This window comes from Corvus moneduloides, chromosome 1, assembly GCF_009650955.1.
Source record: "Corvus moneduloides isolate bCorMon1 chromosome 1, bCorMon1.pri, whole genome shotgun sequence".
In the NCBI taxonomy this organism is placed as follows: Eukaryota; Metazoa; Chordata; class Aves; order Passeriformes; family Corvidae; genus Corvus; species Corvus moneduloides.
This window is the reverse complement of record NC_045476.1, coordinates 136,529,999-136,549,287: the sequence shown is the minus strand read 5'-3', so window position 1 is coordinate 136,549,287 and position 19,289 is coordinate 136,529,999. Positions and strand designations below refer to the sequence as shown.

Sequence of the window (19,289 nt, the reverse complement as noted above, 5' to 3'; positions counted from 1 at the left end):
AAGGGCCATAAACAAGGAAAACATTTCCACTACATTTTCAAATTGAAAAGTGGATTATGATTTATTTTTAAGCCAAAAAATGCAAGCCTGGAAACAAAATTCTTAGAAATTTCGGTATCAATCATAAAAATTCAAAATGTTTAACATAAATATAATTCATTTTATCTCTTCTGTATCACAGGAGATTGAAAAAATTTAAGTGTAAAGAAACCTCCCTATGAATCTTACATTTAAATAATTTATTTTATTGATTATACTTGATCTCCAACATCATACTGTAGAGCTGTAAAGTATCTGATAGGAGTGCAGTAAAAGCTGGTTAGAGAAAATAATTTAGAATGAATAATTTATCTCTCAAATTTTCTACCCTGTTAAGATTTTTCTGTAGCTCATGATGCCCTAATACCTAACCTCTGGTCTAGTGGATTATATTATTAGAAGGATTCATTATCAAAGTAACTCTGTTTTAAACCACAGTATAGGTTTCATTGATTTAATTGAGACAGAAATAGGTATTATTTGAAATAAGAAGTGTTTTGCTATTGCTTTTATATTACCCCCTTGAAGTGAATCTGAACCGATGCAAATTAAGTTTTGATATTTGACAGCTTGTAATGAGTTAGGAGTTCTTTTTCTTGTAAATATAGATCAGTTGCAAACAGCTATTTCATAGCACTTGCATTTCAATGTTAAATATTTTAAATATTCTTTAATTTTATCTAGTTTACCTAGATTTAATTTGATCTATTATGTTCAATGTTATAATTTGCTTCCAGTTGTCTCTTAATGTGTTTCTGCCAACAAATTTGCTCAGGGAGCTCTCAAATAAACATTCAAAAACACTCACACAAATTAAACTTGGCTACTCAGAGCTGAAATACAAAAAGACCAAAGGAGCAGGCAAAGATAATTATAAGTGTGCATGAAATCTGTGGAAGAATGCTGCTTGTGTTTTTTCACTTGGCTTAAGTGATCAGCTTTGGCAGCTCAAATTGATTACTTTCAGTCTGTATTATCTTATCATCCCAATTAATTACAAGACGTGATGCTGCGTGCACTTAACTTGGTCTTGTCAACAAATATTAATTATTTGACAGAGTTAATTATTTTGGAGTTAAAACATACTCAGCAGGGACTACACTTGTCTTTTAACATGCAAGTCTCAGTGCCCCAATCGCTTTACATACAACAGTCCTGGATTTCCATTAGTATTGTTAGTTAATCTCCTAATGTGATTATGCATTTTTATCTTTGATTTGGAAAAAAACCAAACCAAACCAAACCAAACCAACAAAAAAGTCTTACTAAAAAGCATCTTACTGCTTTTCAAAAGTGTATAACTGATTTGATAGCAATACAACATCAATTCCTATATATCTCATTTGTGCAAGTGATGAGAACTGTCAAATAAGGAGGACTGAGCTGTAGCTGATTAACATAACTGTCATCTGCTTTGTGCCATTTAAAACAGACTTTTCTTATTTTTACCCATGCTTTATGTAAGAATTGCTTCTAAAATTATCTGAATTATCTGTATATTTACAGCAAAAAGGTACTGATTCAATGCTGTTCACTGTTCTATTATTATATTTTTCATAGTAGAAAGGAGCTAGAATCCTTAAGAGAAAGGTGTTTGAGGAAATGGTTACTAGTCCCTTATTTCTTTCCCTTTAATCAGTATTTGACTTTCACCCTTATCTTTGATAGTTACATAAGGAAAATTAAGTGCTATCATCTTCTATAAAAGAAAAAGTACCTTCACAATGAAAAAGTTTGTCATGATTCAGAGAAAGATCTGGATGAAATTTTACCACAGAAGTATTTCTGTCTCAAAAGTGATTTCCTTAGATGTTTCTAATAGTTTTTATTGAGCTATTTCTTTTTCTGTCAACTCCTCTAAAGTGTATAATAAAAAAGAATAAAGATATGTGTTTAAAAAAGAGTGGAAAATTGCAGCCATCTCTGGTTTTTATATATTGGTAATCTGAAGATAGCAACTTACTATTTGGTGTATTTTCCCCTTTTCTGAATATTTTGAAAGTCCTCCAAACAACCCATCCATTCTGAAAGGGTAAAGTTCTTTTGGAAATTGAGATCTTTACTGCCTGTCCAAGATGAATTACGAGTTTTGTGTGCACTCATCTTCAGAACAGCAACAAATTACGTAGATCTGTACTAATTCTTGCTTTCCTTGCTGCAACAGTATACTAGAGGTCTGTGAAATGCTTGACTAATTTAGAAGGTAAGGTGTAGACTGTGGCATCTAAGGACGGTAAAGATGTCTGATGGAATAAAACCTTGTTCTCCTTTTGTTTGTTGCTGCCTGATCTATAAATCCTCTGTCATGTAACCTACACGTTTGGACTGCTTGATATGAGTATGACGGGGTACATTAATCTACACGAAAGTATGAATAATACAGGCAGTCTAGTTGCAAAAGTAGATATTTGAAAAAACCTTTTGAGTAACATTTGCTTTGAAAAGCAAAAAAATCAGACAGGTTTCTTCGCAGTTCTCTGTCTACCAAGACAATTCCTTCAATGAGTTCCTTAGAAAAATGGGAAAATACCTAACATAAAGTTGTCAATCTATTAATAATTTTGATGGCAGAATTTGCTACGAAATATATAGTGAATTTTCTCATAAAGCATCATTGACAAAAGCATGCCATATATGTAATAAAACTCATCTCCTAGTTCATGGTGTTAATGCTACCATAAATACTTTCACAGCTTTTGCTTCATCCTACAGTTCAGTAAGTAAAGAATGAAGAAATAGATCCACATAGAGTCATAATTTTCTGTAATCCAAGCTTTGTCCAAAGATAGAAAAAATAATCTCATGCCATCTAGCTAAATAACTATCTAGCTAACTTTTCAGAAAGATCTTAAAACCCCTTTTTTCCTCCTCTGTGCTAGAAATTCACCAAATCTTTCAATAAGGTGAAAAGCAGAACAATTTTGCTGAGAATCTGAAAATATTAACACTCTCTCAGACAACGCAACTCTGAGGATTATTAAGAAACTGCTACAAGATTGGTTAATCATCTCAATTCAAATATATACCATTCTTTTCTTTTTATGTTTATGAAGTAGGAACACATTAAAGAGTATACTATATAAATGTTGCAGTGTTGTTCTACAATTTTTTTTCCAGCTAGTAACATCTAAAGAATCTTTAGAAAATAACAATTTGTAAATTGAGGTACATTTTTAATTAATCTGTAATTATAGAATCAACTAAATGACATAAAGGATGCCAGAGAATGCCTGTTCCACCTCTTAACAGAATCTGCTCCAGGAAAAAACTGTGGAGGGTAGATTGCTGATTGAATTAAAAAAGGGAAAAGTTTCAAGTCAATTTAAAGCAAAAATACTTTCTTACTCTAAAGCCATAGCAAAAACCAGAAGGAAATATATTGTTTTGGATAAAAGTTAGAAGACACAATAAGACAGGAAGACAGATATTTTAAAACATCAGTATATGGGAGAATTCAGTGCTATTTTGGAAGTGTCCGTTAAAGTGCTTTGACTTTTATTCTCTCTCCAGTTTTCATGACGAAGAAACATGGTAAATTTGACATAAATGCATCTGCTTGAAAATTTTTGCAGTTTTTCAGTTATACTCCACATGTGCCAAGTGGCACTACCTCAAAAACATTAAATTTGCTTTCACAATGTCTCCTGATGGGAAGGAGGTTTTCTATCTCAGCATAAAAACAATCTAACAAATTTCTTGTCTCAAAATATCTCTATAAACACATGGATTCAGACTTAAATCCCAATCAACTACTCATATACATGTGTAATTCCATTTGGAAGATAGCCAAAGTAGTTGACAAAAAGACTTTAATGAGAATAGAGAACATTAATGACAGTATTCCATTATATCTTCCCATAAATCCTCTCTTAAGAATATTTTGTTTTACTCTGTTTTAATATCTGCTAATGTTGTCATCAAGATTTTTTTATTATTATATCTCAAAGAACAAGAATGTCCACAATGAAAGGGCAATTTTAAAAGGATGTGCAGAGTGTTACCTATACTTGGATAAACCTTACTCTGTTCTGGCCCTGCTTCTGCAAGTGTCAACAACAAAAAAAAAAATTATAGAAGTGTCAGTTGAATCTTCCCCAACATTTATAGAGTTTGTGGTTGCACAGTATGTGTTGGGGGTATTCCCAGATGCTGTGGGTTATATAGCATTTCAAAATAAATACTGCAGGCACCATACCAACTGGAGGCTTACAGATGGTTGATTGTGAAAAGCCATTAGAAAGTCTGAGTCCATGTGGCAGCAATTTCTGACTGAAAGAGTGCAGTGAATTGTACCCACTGCTTATTTCATTTTGGCTTCTTTTTTTCCCTTTTAACAGCACTCAGTATAACAAAACCACTTTCTGTCCTGGTCATGAACTTTCATGACAGACAAGAGGGAAAAAACCTAAAATGTAAAAAACATATCCACATGACTTTCCTCTTTATCCAGCTTCTCCTGAGTTCCAAGCAAATTATTTTCCTGCTGATGTTTCCAGTGATGTTTTCAGAGAATGCTTGTGATTGCATGAGGCTGATACCACCAAATATGTCATGTAATAGAAATAAGAAAGACAAAATCCTGAAAATGAGTTCACCAGGGCTTGTACCTACAGTGCAGAAGAAAGCTCTAGCAAAATTGCTGTATTGTCTCTCACCACTGATATTTTGAGCTCTCATTCTCTCTTTTGTATTTTCTCAAGAGTGGAGCAGGAAGTCTTTGTAACTCCAAAACCACAATGTTGCCCATGTGAACCAAGAGGAAAAAGGTTGATTTCTAAAGTTATGATCGGGCGGTCTTGCTGTGCCCAAAGTTTGTATTGATTTCTGTGAGCACTTAGGATGCTGCCTGGCAAGTATGAAATAATTAAACACAGACAGACATAACCATATTTTAAAAAAATATTTGGTTTAGCAGGATTTCTGGATGTGAAATAAGATTAAAATTTTGCTCTTCTTTGTCTGTTCTCCCACTGGAATCAGGCAGAACCTCTTTATCTACAGATGCTTTCCCCCATTCAACTGCCATCCTCAGACCCAAGCAAATGAGACAGTTAGCAAGCAAGGGAATTTGCTGCAGCCCAGCAACGATTCTTACTAAATTATAGAAAGATGACATCCATGAAACTATGAAAGCAGTCTGAGACTCAGTAGAACTCACCAGGAGCTATTCTGGTTTCCTTCATATAAGGTCGTCAGAAAAAACTCTGGACTTCAAACAAGTAACTGCATAACCACGATATACTGAATCCAAGCTTTGAAACACCAGGGGTCTAATTTTGAATGTAAACAGAGTGCCCGATGCAGGGAAGATCAAAATGGCTAAAAGTACTGCAGAAAAACAAGTTGAATTTGAGGGAAAAAAAAAAAAAACATTTATGGATGGAGTAATTTTTCTCTCAAGTGTGTGAAAACAAGAAAAGACTCTCACAAGTTTCTTGGGTGCTCTTTCCCTTGGCAAGAAAAATTTATTTTAATAGACTCAAAAGCTTCACTTTATATTTATGGTGAGAAATAGGACTCACTTTTAAATGTTCATTATGTAGAAACAAAATCCTAAATTAGAAAAGTAGTAAAGAAACACTGCTTTGTTTACATGAAGAGCATTGTGTGCTTCCGTGGTTAAGTGAATCAAGTTTTACAATAAAAATCACTGCTTCTATGATTTTTATCTTTGATGGAGACAGCAATGTAAATAAAAGGCTTCAGTATGAGTGTAGACACTAAGATAAAAAGTAATACAAATTCAGAAATTTATTTTTTCTCCCCTTTTCCAGTTCCATTTTGATGCAAATCATAGAATCACAGAATCATGGAATATCTCGAGTTGGAAGGTGCCCACAAGGATCATTGAGTCCAACTCCTTGCCCTGCACAGGAACATCCCCCAGAGTCACACCATAGTTTAATATCTTTCTTATATTGTGGAGACCAAAACTGCCCTCAGGACTCAAGGTGAGGCCACCTCAGTGCAGAGCAGGACAATCCCCTCCCTTGCCCAGCTGGTGATGCTGTGCCTGATGTCCCCCAGGACACACTTGGCCCTCCTGACTGTTAGGGCACTGCTGACTCACATTCAACTTCCCACTGACCAGGGACCCCCAGGTGCCTTTCCCTGGCACTGCTTTCCTCATTTCCTGGTCTGTCCATACATCCAGGGTTGCCCCATCCCAGGTAGAGAATCCAGCACTTTTCCTTGTTCAACTTCATATGGTTGGTGATTTCCCAGCCCTCTGATTCATCAAGGTCTCTCTGCAGGGCCTCCCTGCCTTCGAGGGAGTCAACAATTTTGTATTGTTAGCACACTTGCTTAGTAACCCATCAAGTCGTGCATTCAAGTCATTAATGAAGACGTTGTAGAGCACAGAGCCTGAGATGGAGCCCTGTGGAACCCCAGTGGAACTAGTTACAGGTCCCCAGTGTGATGTCACCCCATTCCCTGTAACCGTGCCTGACCCATGAGCGAGTAGCTCACCCATCGCATGATGTGTTTATCCAGCTGTGTGCTGGATATTTTATCTAGAAGGATTCTGTGAGAGACAGCATTGAAAACTTTACTGAAATTCAAAGATATTACATTAACTGGCCTCCCTTGATCAGTTAGATGGGTTAACTTGTCATAAAAGGAAATCAGGTTTAACAAGCAGGATTTTCCTCTCATGACTGCATTGGCTTTCAGGTGTATTTCAATACCTCCAGAATAATCTTCTCCATAACTTTACCAGGCACTGAAGTGAGACTGACAGGCCTGTAGATTGTGGGGTCCTCCTTCTTGCTCTTCTTGAAAATTGGGACAACACTGCTATCTTACAGTCAGTCGGCACCTCTCCAGATTCCCAAGACCACACAAAAGTCATCAAGAGAGGTTTTGCAATGACATCAGCCAGCTTTTTAATAGACAGGGCAGCAGATCTCACACAATTTCAGTGTCCACTGGGAGTTGATCATTCTTGTAGTCATGGTCCTCCAGCTCAGGGCATTAAGACATCCTTGGTCCATATTTCACATTGAAGACAGAGGCAAAGAATGAATTAAATACCTCTGGCTTATCTCTGTCCCTGTTTATGAGGTGACCATCCTCATCCTTACTGGGCTGATATTATTTTTACACTGCCTTTTGCCAAGAGCATAAGATTATATAGGCCAAATTTCTGTCTGAGCATAATCTCCATTTATCTTCTCATTTCAAATACAGTGAAATTAAGGTTTATCCTTATTTGCTGGTGAGTTGGTGGACTTTTATGTTGAAGAGTTTTTCCTTCTTGTCTAAGTCAAACACAATGACAACACTTTTTTGAATGCAAAAAGTTCTGGATAATGTTATGTACCTTGAAAAATCTAGTCCTGATGTGCCACAAATTTTGCCTCAAAATCAGCATATAATTTTGTTCTCTAGTATTTCTGCAACTCTGTTTGCTTAGGAAAACAGATTAATATCTCTCCCAGCAATATGGCATGAGAATTCAGTTAATATAGTGGCCATTTCCAGGAAAACTCATGAAAAATTCTGTATGAAAAACATTCTAAAACTTTTGACAAATAAGAAAGAGTTATTAATTACTGATAATTAAATGAATGTTGTCATCTATCCTGGGTAGTGAATGAAGAGTGATCCTGTGAAAAAAACATTGCATGTAATAGGTTAATCCAAACTCTGCCTGATGAGACACAGCCCAAAGCAGGGCAAATTAGAAATAAAGAGTACAGTGAAAAGTTGTCACTTCCCTGATGTTAACCTTCCATCGTAACAAAAAAATCCAATCCCCACAAAAAACACTGAACAAAAACCCAAGTAAACTTTCATTTGCAAACACACACTAATGAAACAAATCAATTAATGCCCCTGTACCCTGCATTCCCTCAAAAAAAACCAAAAAATTTTTGTCACCCATATGAATACCCAACAAGTATAAATCCATCACGCATGCCAGGAGAAGATTTTGTGCCATGGTCCTCTTCCATGATAGACCTCTGAAGACACAATTACTTCAAACAATATCGCTGAAGCACTCATACCAATTCCTTACGAAACAGTCTTGTCACTGATGACTGTACTTTACAATTTATTCTAGGTGTTTCCTGTAGTTATATATGGTTTGTAACAGTAAAGATTTTTGTCAACATAAAAAGATGTTTTGAATTTTTTCCTAAGACTGAAGTTGGGCAGGTTTTCTTAAAAGTGGTGCTGTGTAAACCTAGATACTACCATCTCTGATTCCCAAAGATGAGTAATATGAACATGTCTGCAGACCCTGAGATTAGCTCAGTTGGTTAGAGCATGGTACTAGTAACACCCAATGTCGTGGGTTTGATCTTCACTTAAGAGTTGGACTTGATGATCCTTGTGGGTTCCTTCCAACTCCAAATACATATATACTGGTGAATATTTGCCACAAATGATCTCTACAAGAATAATTCTGTACCTCTGAAATCAAAAGAATTCTTTTTCTTTGTTTATATTAATGGTTTTGGATAAACTGTTTATTACAACAAGATTTAAAAGCTATGAAAACTGAAAGAATCCAAGTTTTGCCTTTTTGCTAAAAGGAAATTATTTCAGTATGAAAGGGTCTTTAAATATTTTAGAATCTATTGCATGTGTTCCCCAAAGTTTGAAACTTTATAATTTGCAATTTAAATGTTTGTTGGTTTTGTGGTGGGATTTTGTTTATTTACTTGTTTGTTTTCTCCATAATATGTAGGACTGGGAACATATTAAGGTGAAAAAAATTCAAGAGAAGAAACAGTATTTTCACATAGTCATATCATATTGTAAGTTGAAATATAAAGGAAAAAAGAGTCTTTAAGAAAATATTATTAAAATTTAGATGAATTATGTGTTTCTCAGCAAGAGGAGAGAAGCATGGAAAGACCTAGAATAATTAAATCTTTCATGTCTTGTACTGTGTATTGTAATAAAGGCCAGAATGAACCTGACTAGTTTGAAAAAGCTATCTAGTGGACTTTGAACTGTGTCTGGTAATTAATAAAAGTTAAGTAAATTTAGAGTTCACTATAGGTGTCAAAAAAATCTACAAATTTAATAGTACTTTCACAGAAGACAAAAGAGCTGCACTGAGGCTAGTTGCAGATTTGGGGAATCAACATACAAAGTAAAAGAATTTATTTTAATCTTCACTTATCTGCTTAAACATCCCTGAGATTCCTTTCAGAAGCTCAGTCTATAACTCTTTCCATCTTCCTCTTCTACCTCTTGTTCAGCAGAGGAATAATGGAACATTTGTCCAGCATTTAAAAAGCAGTGTTCATTAAATACTTGTAGTTAATAATTTTATGTTTAGTTTATATCTGTGGAAAATTAGTCAGGTCTTGAAAGATACTCTTCAGAGATTGTACATCAGTATATTGGGGAGAAGAATGTCTTCATGAAATATTAGTGTATTGGGGAGAAAAATATGTTCATGACAGCATCAGACGGATTTTCACCATAGAAGTTTTACAAACACCTAAATATAGGTCTTAATAAATTCCATCAAATCTTGATATTACTCAAAATTCTTTTCTCCTGAAAAAGTGTCCTTGATTTTTTTTCTAGACTCCAACTTCTATAAGTTGCATCGTTGAAAGAGTAGCAAACTACAGAAATATTTATTAAAAGCTGTTCAAAAAACACATCTACTTCTGGAGTTTATTCTTCTAAAATGGCCAACAAAAGCAAAGAACAATCAGAGAATACTCTGCAATATGCCTTCTACATATGTGGCCTTTGTTGATCATCAAACAGCTTCTGACATATTCAAAACGCTGAATAAAGTTGAATTCAGAGGACATTCGAGGCTAAAATGGGTGATTGCACTTAAATGTACATAGCAGAATGAAATATCTTGTGTTGATCTGCATTTCTTTGAAAAGGTAAGTGCAAAAAAATTAAAGAATCCTCCTTCATAATTATCCCTACTATTGATAAATTTACCCTGCAAGCAAGGGAAAGTGGAAATTAAGAAAGAATAAAGCACATACGCTCTCTAAAGCCTTTGTAAGAACTCGTTAGGGCTACTAATCTGTAATTGTAGTTTCACCTCTGAAGATAAGCCAGATTTACTTGTACGTACCTTGATGATAAAAACAAGACTGCTTAGGTATTCTCCAAAATCACAGAAGTCGTAATGGAAAGTACTTTGTTTTTCATCTGTCCTAATTTTATACTCCATAAGGAAAAAAAAAAAAAAATTCCCCTCTCCCAATCTCATTGTTTTTTTATGTCAGAAAAATAGGAATTATTTGGTTTTTAGCATGCCAAAGAAATTAAATAATGGACACACACATATATTTGTGGTAAGCAGTATGGTGCCTGCAAATCTGTAGAAGAATTAGAATGCTTTTATAAAAAACGAGTGGAGAGAAATCTACAAAAACATAGCTGTGCCATTGCAAACAAATAATCACCTAGACGTTCCAGTAGTGCCTGCCCTGGAGTGATGGGTTCCTGCCTCATGCTCTGATCCCAGGGAACCAACAGTGGGACAATGACTGAAACCAGCTGATGTGATATTGTTGATGCCTCCATTTCTTTTAGCAACAGGGTGGGGGTTATAGTCTCTCCTCAGCCTGTGGACCAGAATAGATGCACAGTACCCTAATCAGTTATCTTGGGTGAGGGTCATGCTATCCTCCCCTGGTTTAAACACAGTCTCAGGTTAAGTGTCACAAATGGATATTGCAAGTACTAAATTCTACCTGCAGGAATAATAGCAAGGGGTAATAGTAACTTCTATAGGCTACCACTAAATCCAGTGCATCCATAGATGAATTTGTCACTGTTAGAAAAACTAGGAGATCAGTTCTGCTAACTTCAGCTGAGCTGAATGAAAGCTCACTGCACCAGTAATCCCTGTAATTTCAATGGGACCACGGAGTATGACAGTACTTAAAAGTGCAAGCCGTGGGATCTAGCTAAATTACTTAAGAACTAGGGCTGCATAGTGGAGCATAAAAGGAAGGTGAAATAACTTTTTTATTAAAACATACAAGTTCCTATGTTGCTATATAGAGGTATGGTAACAGAAAGTTCAGAATAGCCATAACACAATGACAATTAATCCAGTTGTTCTTTCATAAAGATGTATTAATATTATTTTGCTTTTTCAAAACTTGATGAAAAACAGCTTTCTTTTTGTGATCACTGTCCACAAAAAAAGCTTTCATAAATATGTGTATGAATGTGCACTGCTCTGAGGACATGTGCTGGTGCTCTGCTCAGAAATTGCTCAGGGAACTGGGAGATAGCATCAAACACAACATGATGTGACTACAGCAGCCAATTGAAAAAGCAAACAGTCGGTAAAAACAGCAGACTTGAAGTTTCATTTGCACACTGCAATAAAAAATTTGGACAGTTCTGTATCATACATAAAGACGGAGATCACAGCAAAAAGCGAACTATACTTTTGACATGGATAACTTTAGAGATAAAGACAGAGATGGAATCTTCACATTCATTCTACTGACATTATTCAACTACTGGTATTGTATCTATAAATATAAAAATAAAAACTTCATATCCAAAGCAATATGTTATTTGTAGCAAATGGGGTACCTAGTCAGGACATGTAGTTTAGACATGGATCTGAAAAGAACTGGCAAATTGGTATAACATTCTGTTCTGTGCTGCTTTTATTAGAAGGAGCCTTCTGTTGCTTACTTTTAAACAGACATTTAAATCACATTTAATCATAATCATACAACTAGTAGTGCTAATTATTCTGGATAATGTGTTTTAACTCATATTGCATAAGCCACTCAAATCTTTGGTTCCTGGCTCTCACAAAAATTGGAGAAAAATAGCCCACATACTCCCATATAGAGCAGAAAAGCCAATGTGTTTGAGCAGAAGAAAGACTAACTTATTTCAGACATGTCTACCTGTAAATATATAAATACTACGTCACTGTAATAGAAATAATTCAAAATGTCAAAATCAAAGATCCGGCTAATATACTGAATTAGCATATTTTAAATTTCCCATAGTGTCGAATAAATTGTTATTGGATTACTACATTAAAGAAAACTAAAATATGGCTACATATTATCTGAGACAGTTTGTGAATTATCATGTGTACATAGTAAGGTGATACTACATAGAAGGGCATTTGAGTCCCAAAGTTTAGCATTGCCCTGGGTACAGTTATTGGTTTTGGATTTTATTTTTCTCTAAGCAGTAATGACTGTAAGCAAGTTGGCACAGCCACACAAAAAGATAAGAGACATGGTGTGGTCTGTACAAGAGCCTTGTGTTTACTTTCTGGCTGGCCAAATTCCTAACAGCCAGTGTAGAAGACGTTTCACGTAATATTCCTGTTTTCTGATTTGTTCTGTCAATCACATAACTTTTCTAATGCTTATTTGTAAGTCCTACTCAAAACACTTTGCTTTCAGCTTCATTTTTACAATCCTGACATGGTGTCTTTCTATTCATAAACTTAATCCCCAGAAAACCTCACCCACTCTTCTCTATACTATACTATACTATACTATACCTTCATTATTTTCCTACTATTAAAATACTTTAATAAAATTTATAGTTCTAATGCTAGAGCTGCCGGTGCAGCTTGCTGCAGCGCTCTCCAACCTGCATTTCGGATATCATCTTAAAATGAAAATGTTCTCAAAAAATCAACATCCAAAAATTTGTATGACTTCCAAAACTGCAGCAAATAAAGTATTCCCAAAAAATGCAGGTTATAATTTTCATCACTTTGATGCTTCCTCTGACACCATACAGTTCACATGCTTCAGCAATCCCAGATACGTGCACAATCAAACCAAGGAGCCCATGGGCCATGGCTACAGGCAGTCCTCTCACAGACATCTATTTCTGCTTCCTAGTTATGTCATCATTAGAATATAACCAGTAGCATGTCTTCCAGAGGGGTAACCATTCATTAATGCAGACAGATCAGACTCTGGTCCATTGAAAGTAATGAAGTGGAAACATCCACATTAGTTCTAAACCCCTTGAGACCATTCCTGCGATATCCTCTGTAGTCCACAAAGCACTGTCAGGCACCTTCTATTGTAACTGTGCAAGTGAAACAATTATCCAGACAGTTTGTGTTTCTGTCATTTTCTGGGTGAGAAGGAAAATCTCAGCATCTCATCTGGTGTCTTTACACTGCCTAGCCCTAACTTCCCTAATTCTCAGGTTTTGGTTTTTGGTTTGTTGTTTTGTTTTTTTTTCAAGCAACATGGGGTTTTTGTTTGTTATCCTCACTTAATTCATAGCCAAGTGAAAACCATCGTGTGGGAAGATGGCTAGACTTCAAACACATAAAAGGTTTCTGCTGAAAAAGGAAATGATGTTCTCTCCATATCCCTAATGGAAACAAAAACAATGCTAAGTTAAACTACAGAAAGTAGTGCAGGTAAAAACTATAGCAAAATATGTATAGTAAATACAGTGTAAATGTACGCTAAAAACCCTAAATGTATGTGTCTTACGAGGTTGAGGGATCTCCATTGCTGGAGCTCTTTAAGATTGGACATATATCACTCTTGACAGATATATTTAAACATTGTTTCAGAGCAGGGAACAGATTATATAATCTTAAAATGCCTTCTGGATCTCTTTACTTCAGTGATTATTTGCTGTATTATGGTGTCATGGGTTAGCAAGCATAGTCCTGGAAGTGATGTCCTTGCTAAGGGGTGCTTACAGCTTCCTCTGTGACCTGATAAAACCTATCAGCTGGCCAGTTTGAATATGGACAATTTTTTAAGCCACTTAAAGTTGTGATCGCCTCTGTGATCCACACTTAAGAATAGACAAACCCCCCCCTCCCCTCCCAGCTCTCTCTCGTTTCCAGTGCTGGGACAGTGGCTGCGGGCCCCATACGGGGGCTGGCGGGCCCAGCCCAGGCCCTGCTCGGGCTAGGCCAGGCTGGATCACGGCCATCCTGGAGCCGATGGGCCCTGTTCCACCTGCAGAGCCCCCCCCCCCCCCCCCAGCCCTGCTCTGTGCAGCCGGAGCAGCCTGGCTCCTCCTCTCCAGTGCGGCCAAGACTCAGCTGAAGCTGTACCACTGTTCGGCAAAAGATCATGTAACCAACAGCGATAAGCGAAATTCCAGCTTCAAGACCCAGGTGAGATTAACCCTTTTAGTGCTGTGAAGAGCTGAAAACCTGAGGGAGAAGAAAGAGGAGATGCTTAAAGCTGAAATTCTGTTGTAAAGCTATGCTGTATCAGAGTACCTGTTTTAATTTCATGAAGGCATGGAGGGTGGAGCGTTCAACTTGTACTTGTGAGCAAAAGCACCTGCGCTGAGATAGGCAGATGCTGAAGCAGCTGTAATTTCATGAGAAGTTTGAACAGGGAGAGATGGAAATGATGAGGACTCTTGCTCCAAATGGAAAAGGAGAAAACCTCAGTTCCTAGAGATGCTCCCAGAGATAGTCCTAGAGATGAAGATGAGGAGGACCCTTTGCTCCCAGGGAAGGAGGAGGGCCTCTATTCTTAGAGATGAAATGCTCCCAGAGATGGGTGAAGAGAAATTTTGTTTCTGAACGGCTCAACCTTAAAATTTTACCCCACTAATTTCAAGAGTGGACTCTCGAAAGCAGTTGTGGGAAAAGCTGCAAGTCAGGGGAAGGGACTCATATGCGAGCAGAGAACCAACCCAGGCGGCTGTCTCATTGTGATAATGTGTTCATAGCATGGGCAAGAGAGACTCCTCTTCTTAAATGGACTGAACAAGGTTATTATGGAAGTGGTAAACAGACTGAACATCGCAAGGGTTGTCTTTTTACATTGTCAGTGGGAGAAGGGAGAAAGGTGGGGGGAGGAGAAGTGTTCTGAAGGTGTGGTATGATTTTTTTTCTTCTTTTAGGTCTGTTAATAAACTTCTTTATATTCTTTTAAGTTTGGTGCCTGCTTTGCGTTTCTCCTAATTCTTATCTCACAGGAGGTAAACAGTATTTTGGACCAAACCACTACATATGGCAAGATCAGAAAACACTGTTAAAGTTCAGCAAGCCAAAGTGTTAATTGCTGTACAAGTCCTATTTTAAAAGACAAATCCTTCCTTGAAGGATTTATGATCTCATTTGCAGATAAGACACAAGGAGATGTTACAACAATCGAATGGTGGATGGCAGAACAGTGACAGACAATAACTTCTGAGTTTGTTATTTTCAAAGTGCAATTTTTGCTTTCAATCATGTAAAAGATCTTAAAAAAAGATTGTTTCATGAAATAGACAGCCATTGATCTGCCAACCATGCACTTCTGAGTGATGGGTTACTCTGGAAGAAGCGTCTATTCAGACAAATAGGCATGTTAGCTTGAGGAGTGTGGTGAACCAGGAGAGGACAACTTCCATTGCTGTAAAATCACAACAGTCAGAAATGTGCTTTCTCACACATCTGCACCTTACATGTCTCGTTGATCTCCCTAAGCTCCTTACCCAGTCCTGAGGGCAGCTTGGATCACAAGCTCAATTTTAATGCTCTGAATTGGTCTCTGAAGGGGACTCTCCCTCTCCATAGAATCCTAAAACATTTTAGGTTGGAAAAGACCTTTAAGATTATCAAGTCCAACCAATATCGTAAAAGGTAAGTGTTATCTAATGGATAAACTAAGAGAATCACAATAAGACTTTCAATATTTGTTAAAGTTCATATTCTAGAATCTTGTTCTTTTCTGTGTTATAATTGAAATCAAGTGAACTTTGCATTTTGTTAAAAAGTATATTTTTACCTTTATCTGGTTCGAAAATCCTTTACCACAGATGTTCCTAAATCAAAACTTAAAAAAGCCGATTGCATGTTTATAGACAGTGATTTCAATAATTTGGTATAACCCACCTTTTCCTCCTTTGATATCTTCACTTTCTTGGCTCTAAAGACACAAGTAGTGTTAGCTTTCTTTTCCCAGCTGATTTAAACTTTCCTGTTGAAATTATCTTTGGCTAGGAAGCCACTTTAATGTGAAGTCTCCAATTTTTAAAACTCCAATTCTTTTAATCATCTTTGTGGTTGCAGTGGTAGAATGGGCAATAATCCACTTAGCCATGAAGTAAAATAGAACCTTCCTTCATGCTGCCAAGGACACCCACAATAAAACATTTTGATGATGTAACCCATAACATCGGAACCTTTAATTTCCCAAAATAGGTTGGTCCCCTGAGATGACAGTAACAAGAATTTCTTGTGACAAGATCCAATTCTTTTCTCATGCTATCTAACAACAAGCCTTTGCATTAAATTTTTCTTAGTATAAAAAGCCTGAAAACTTTCATGAGAAAGGGACTGGTTTGCATAATATGCAGATTATTTCAGTTGCTTGATCACTGTAATAAATGCCAGAGAAGATAAACAAGCATTCCTTGCAAATGAACCATTGCATGCAGATTTCATTTTTATTGGAATGACACTTGGTCACCTATTTTGGAACCTTAAATTCATGAGATTTTCCTAACTAGGCATGGTTTCTAATGTAAAGTTAATGAATACAAAAAGGAAAAACCTCCACAATTTTATTTAAAAATACATACATAAGAAATCTCATTAAAAACTTGGGATGTAGAATATCACATTGAAAATGCTTGAATAGCCAGAGATTATTACAAAGCACAGAAGAGCAACATTTCATGAATAAATCAAAAGGTATTAAGATTAAACAAACATGTAAAGTTTGAAAATTAAAGGAGGTCAATTAATGAAAGCAACAAATTAATTCAATTTTCATTCAAGCACTTGACATTAAACTTGCTGCTGTAAAAATAAACTCAATTTCAAGGTGTTTGATGCAGAAAAGCATGTTGCAAGGAGGTCAGAATTTGTCTCAAAGCTTCAATTCCCTGATTGCTGAGGTAAGACAAGCTATGCATTTGTCCTGAGTGCTTTAAGTATGTTGGATTAAAGTCACATTATATTATAATCACACCTCATTTCAAGTCAAAGAAATCAAGCTGAACATTGAGCACAACAGGGAGATGATGTTTATTTGCAAATGGACAAGCTGCAATACATGACATGTAGTATATTCTCTTCCGACATCAATGTGGGTACTACACCTTATTTGAACTGGAATGAAGGTATACTTCTGATGAATGATATAAAGAAAGATCTGAAAGCATATTGGCCCTGGGAATCAAGAGAAGGAAATTTATATGCATTGTACTGTGCCACTGTATTGAGACAAAAGATCTTGAGCCACATATATTAAATGGCTGGATGTGGATTTCATTAGTGAGATCCCTATTACTATACTTTTTAACCTTTTCCACTGCCACTGAAGAATTATATGATACAGGACCGGGAACCACAGCTCCTCACAGTAAGTGTGATTTTTGCTGCACACATAATGCTTCAGAACAAAAAGACTTTTGTGTCTATGTAACAAACCTGAATAAATACACAATCGCAGAGCTGGCAAGTTATTTCTTCCAGTGCTTGTCCATACAAACTTCCTTATGGACAATTCCTATTTAAATCTTAAATATGGAAGACAAGTGGAAGATGGCATCTGATCTTGAAATATTTGCAAAGAAATTACTTAGATAGGTATTTATAAATTTAAATTTATAAAATTTAATTAAAACATGGTAAAGAATTTAATTGATATTAATATCAATTTCATTGGTATTTTGAAGCATGCCTAATAACACAGAAAGTCTGCTTTGGAAATACAATTTACCTTAGGCTTCACTGCTTTTTGTGCTAAGTAAATTATGTCTCTGACATTTTAAGCACTAAAGGAGCTAATCATGAGAATTAAAATTTCTCCCATTCTTGCAGCAGAGATGCCACTTACTGGAACATGTGTCTGGTCAATGGCAAAAAGATGCATCTAGCTCTAGATACTGGTTCAGATTTTCTCTGCCCACTCAAACTAAGCAGTAGTCTCTAGGGAAGCATACACAAAAGATTCAGGTGGTAGAAGGAAATTGAGCATGGGAAGAGACTAGTTACCCCTTATCAAACTATGTGTCTAAAGGAATATAGGAATTATCTTTTTCTTTTTTTAAATTTCTGATTTTATAAGCCAATATTTCATCATGGAATGGAATTTATGTAGGAAAGAACCAACAGCCTTGGTACAAGGTAAGGAGAAAAGCCTTGTTCATTTCACAAGCAAAGCATCTAATATGTGGCTGAGCCTTCGGGTAGGATTGTGTTCTTTGGTGAAGCCTACCCCGCTCACAGCACCCTGGGAGGTATAAAGTGAAAATGCTCATGCACTCTGGCAGCACTGGAGCACACACATCCAGACCTCTGAGCTTTTAACTTGATGCATACTAATGAAAAGTCATGCACGGTTTGTTCCAGTTAAATAATATATTCTTCCACTGAGAACTGCCTTTTTATTTTCCTTTTATTTTTTTTATTCCCTGGAGTTTATCTAAAATAATAGATTTTTTTTTTCAAAACAGCAACTCAATTTCCAAAGGTATCTTCTGCATAAGGCATTTTTAATCTCTTTTTTACTGATAGGGAAACTTTTGAAAGGAGACAGGGTGACAGGCAAGCACATACTGAATCTGTAGTAGCAAAAACCTTAGTCAGTCTTCTGTCTCACAACACTGTACCCTGGCCTTTCAGAGAATCCTTTTCTAAAGTGCAAGAATCAAACTTTTCTAGGTGCAGTTACTTTAAACCTTTTCAAAACACATGTTTTTGAAGAAATACAGTCTTTTATGGAGTGGATTGTCGTATTGCATCAAGCATTTAATAATTCTTATTAAAAATCCTGGCTTGAGGCCTTGGAACTGATGATATGATTTGTTCTACTTCTAGATATACAGTATTTGAGCTTTTGTGTCAGTAGCACTGGAAAAATTAGTTACCTATTTATTTCATGGGTTGCTGAAAATCACCAGGCCTTAGAACTCTCATGGGGTCATGGGACCCTCTCGATTACCATTAGTGATCAAGCTTACCAATGTTGTCTTAAGTCAAATATGCACATATTTTAAACTACTTTCTCATTTTAATCAAGATTACTTCCTATTTATATTGGGTTTTTTAATTCATAGAGCTTCTTTTTGTATTCATTCTGTGTTGTATGGTTGAATTTTTCATTTTGAGTCAAAAAAATTATGCATTTTATTTGCATGAGATGCTACAGCTGTACAGTGTTTCTGTGTTCCTCCTTAGTGTTTGAGAGAGTATCAAATCCAGCAGATACCGTTCAGCATCACGGAAGAAAAGCAGATCTTAAAAGCATAACAAAGTCCTCTCTGGGACTGTGAGCTGGGTTGCTTGAAATGCTAACAACATGCCATCTGTGTTTCAGTGA

At 36.2% G+C, this 19,289-nt stretch overlaps 1 protein-coding gene across 4 annotated transcripts in view; it reads right to left on the bottom strand.

Annotated features, from left to right (window-relative positions):
- The window catches only part of RALYL (RALY RNA binding protein like), a 386,418-nt gene that overhangs the window by 207,529 nt on the left and 159,600 nt on the right, over window positions 1-19,289 (bottom strand). The gene's annotated exons all lie outside the window — the stretch shown is intronic.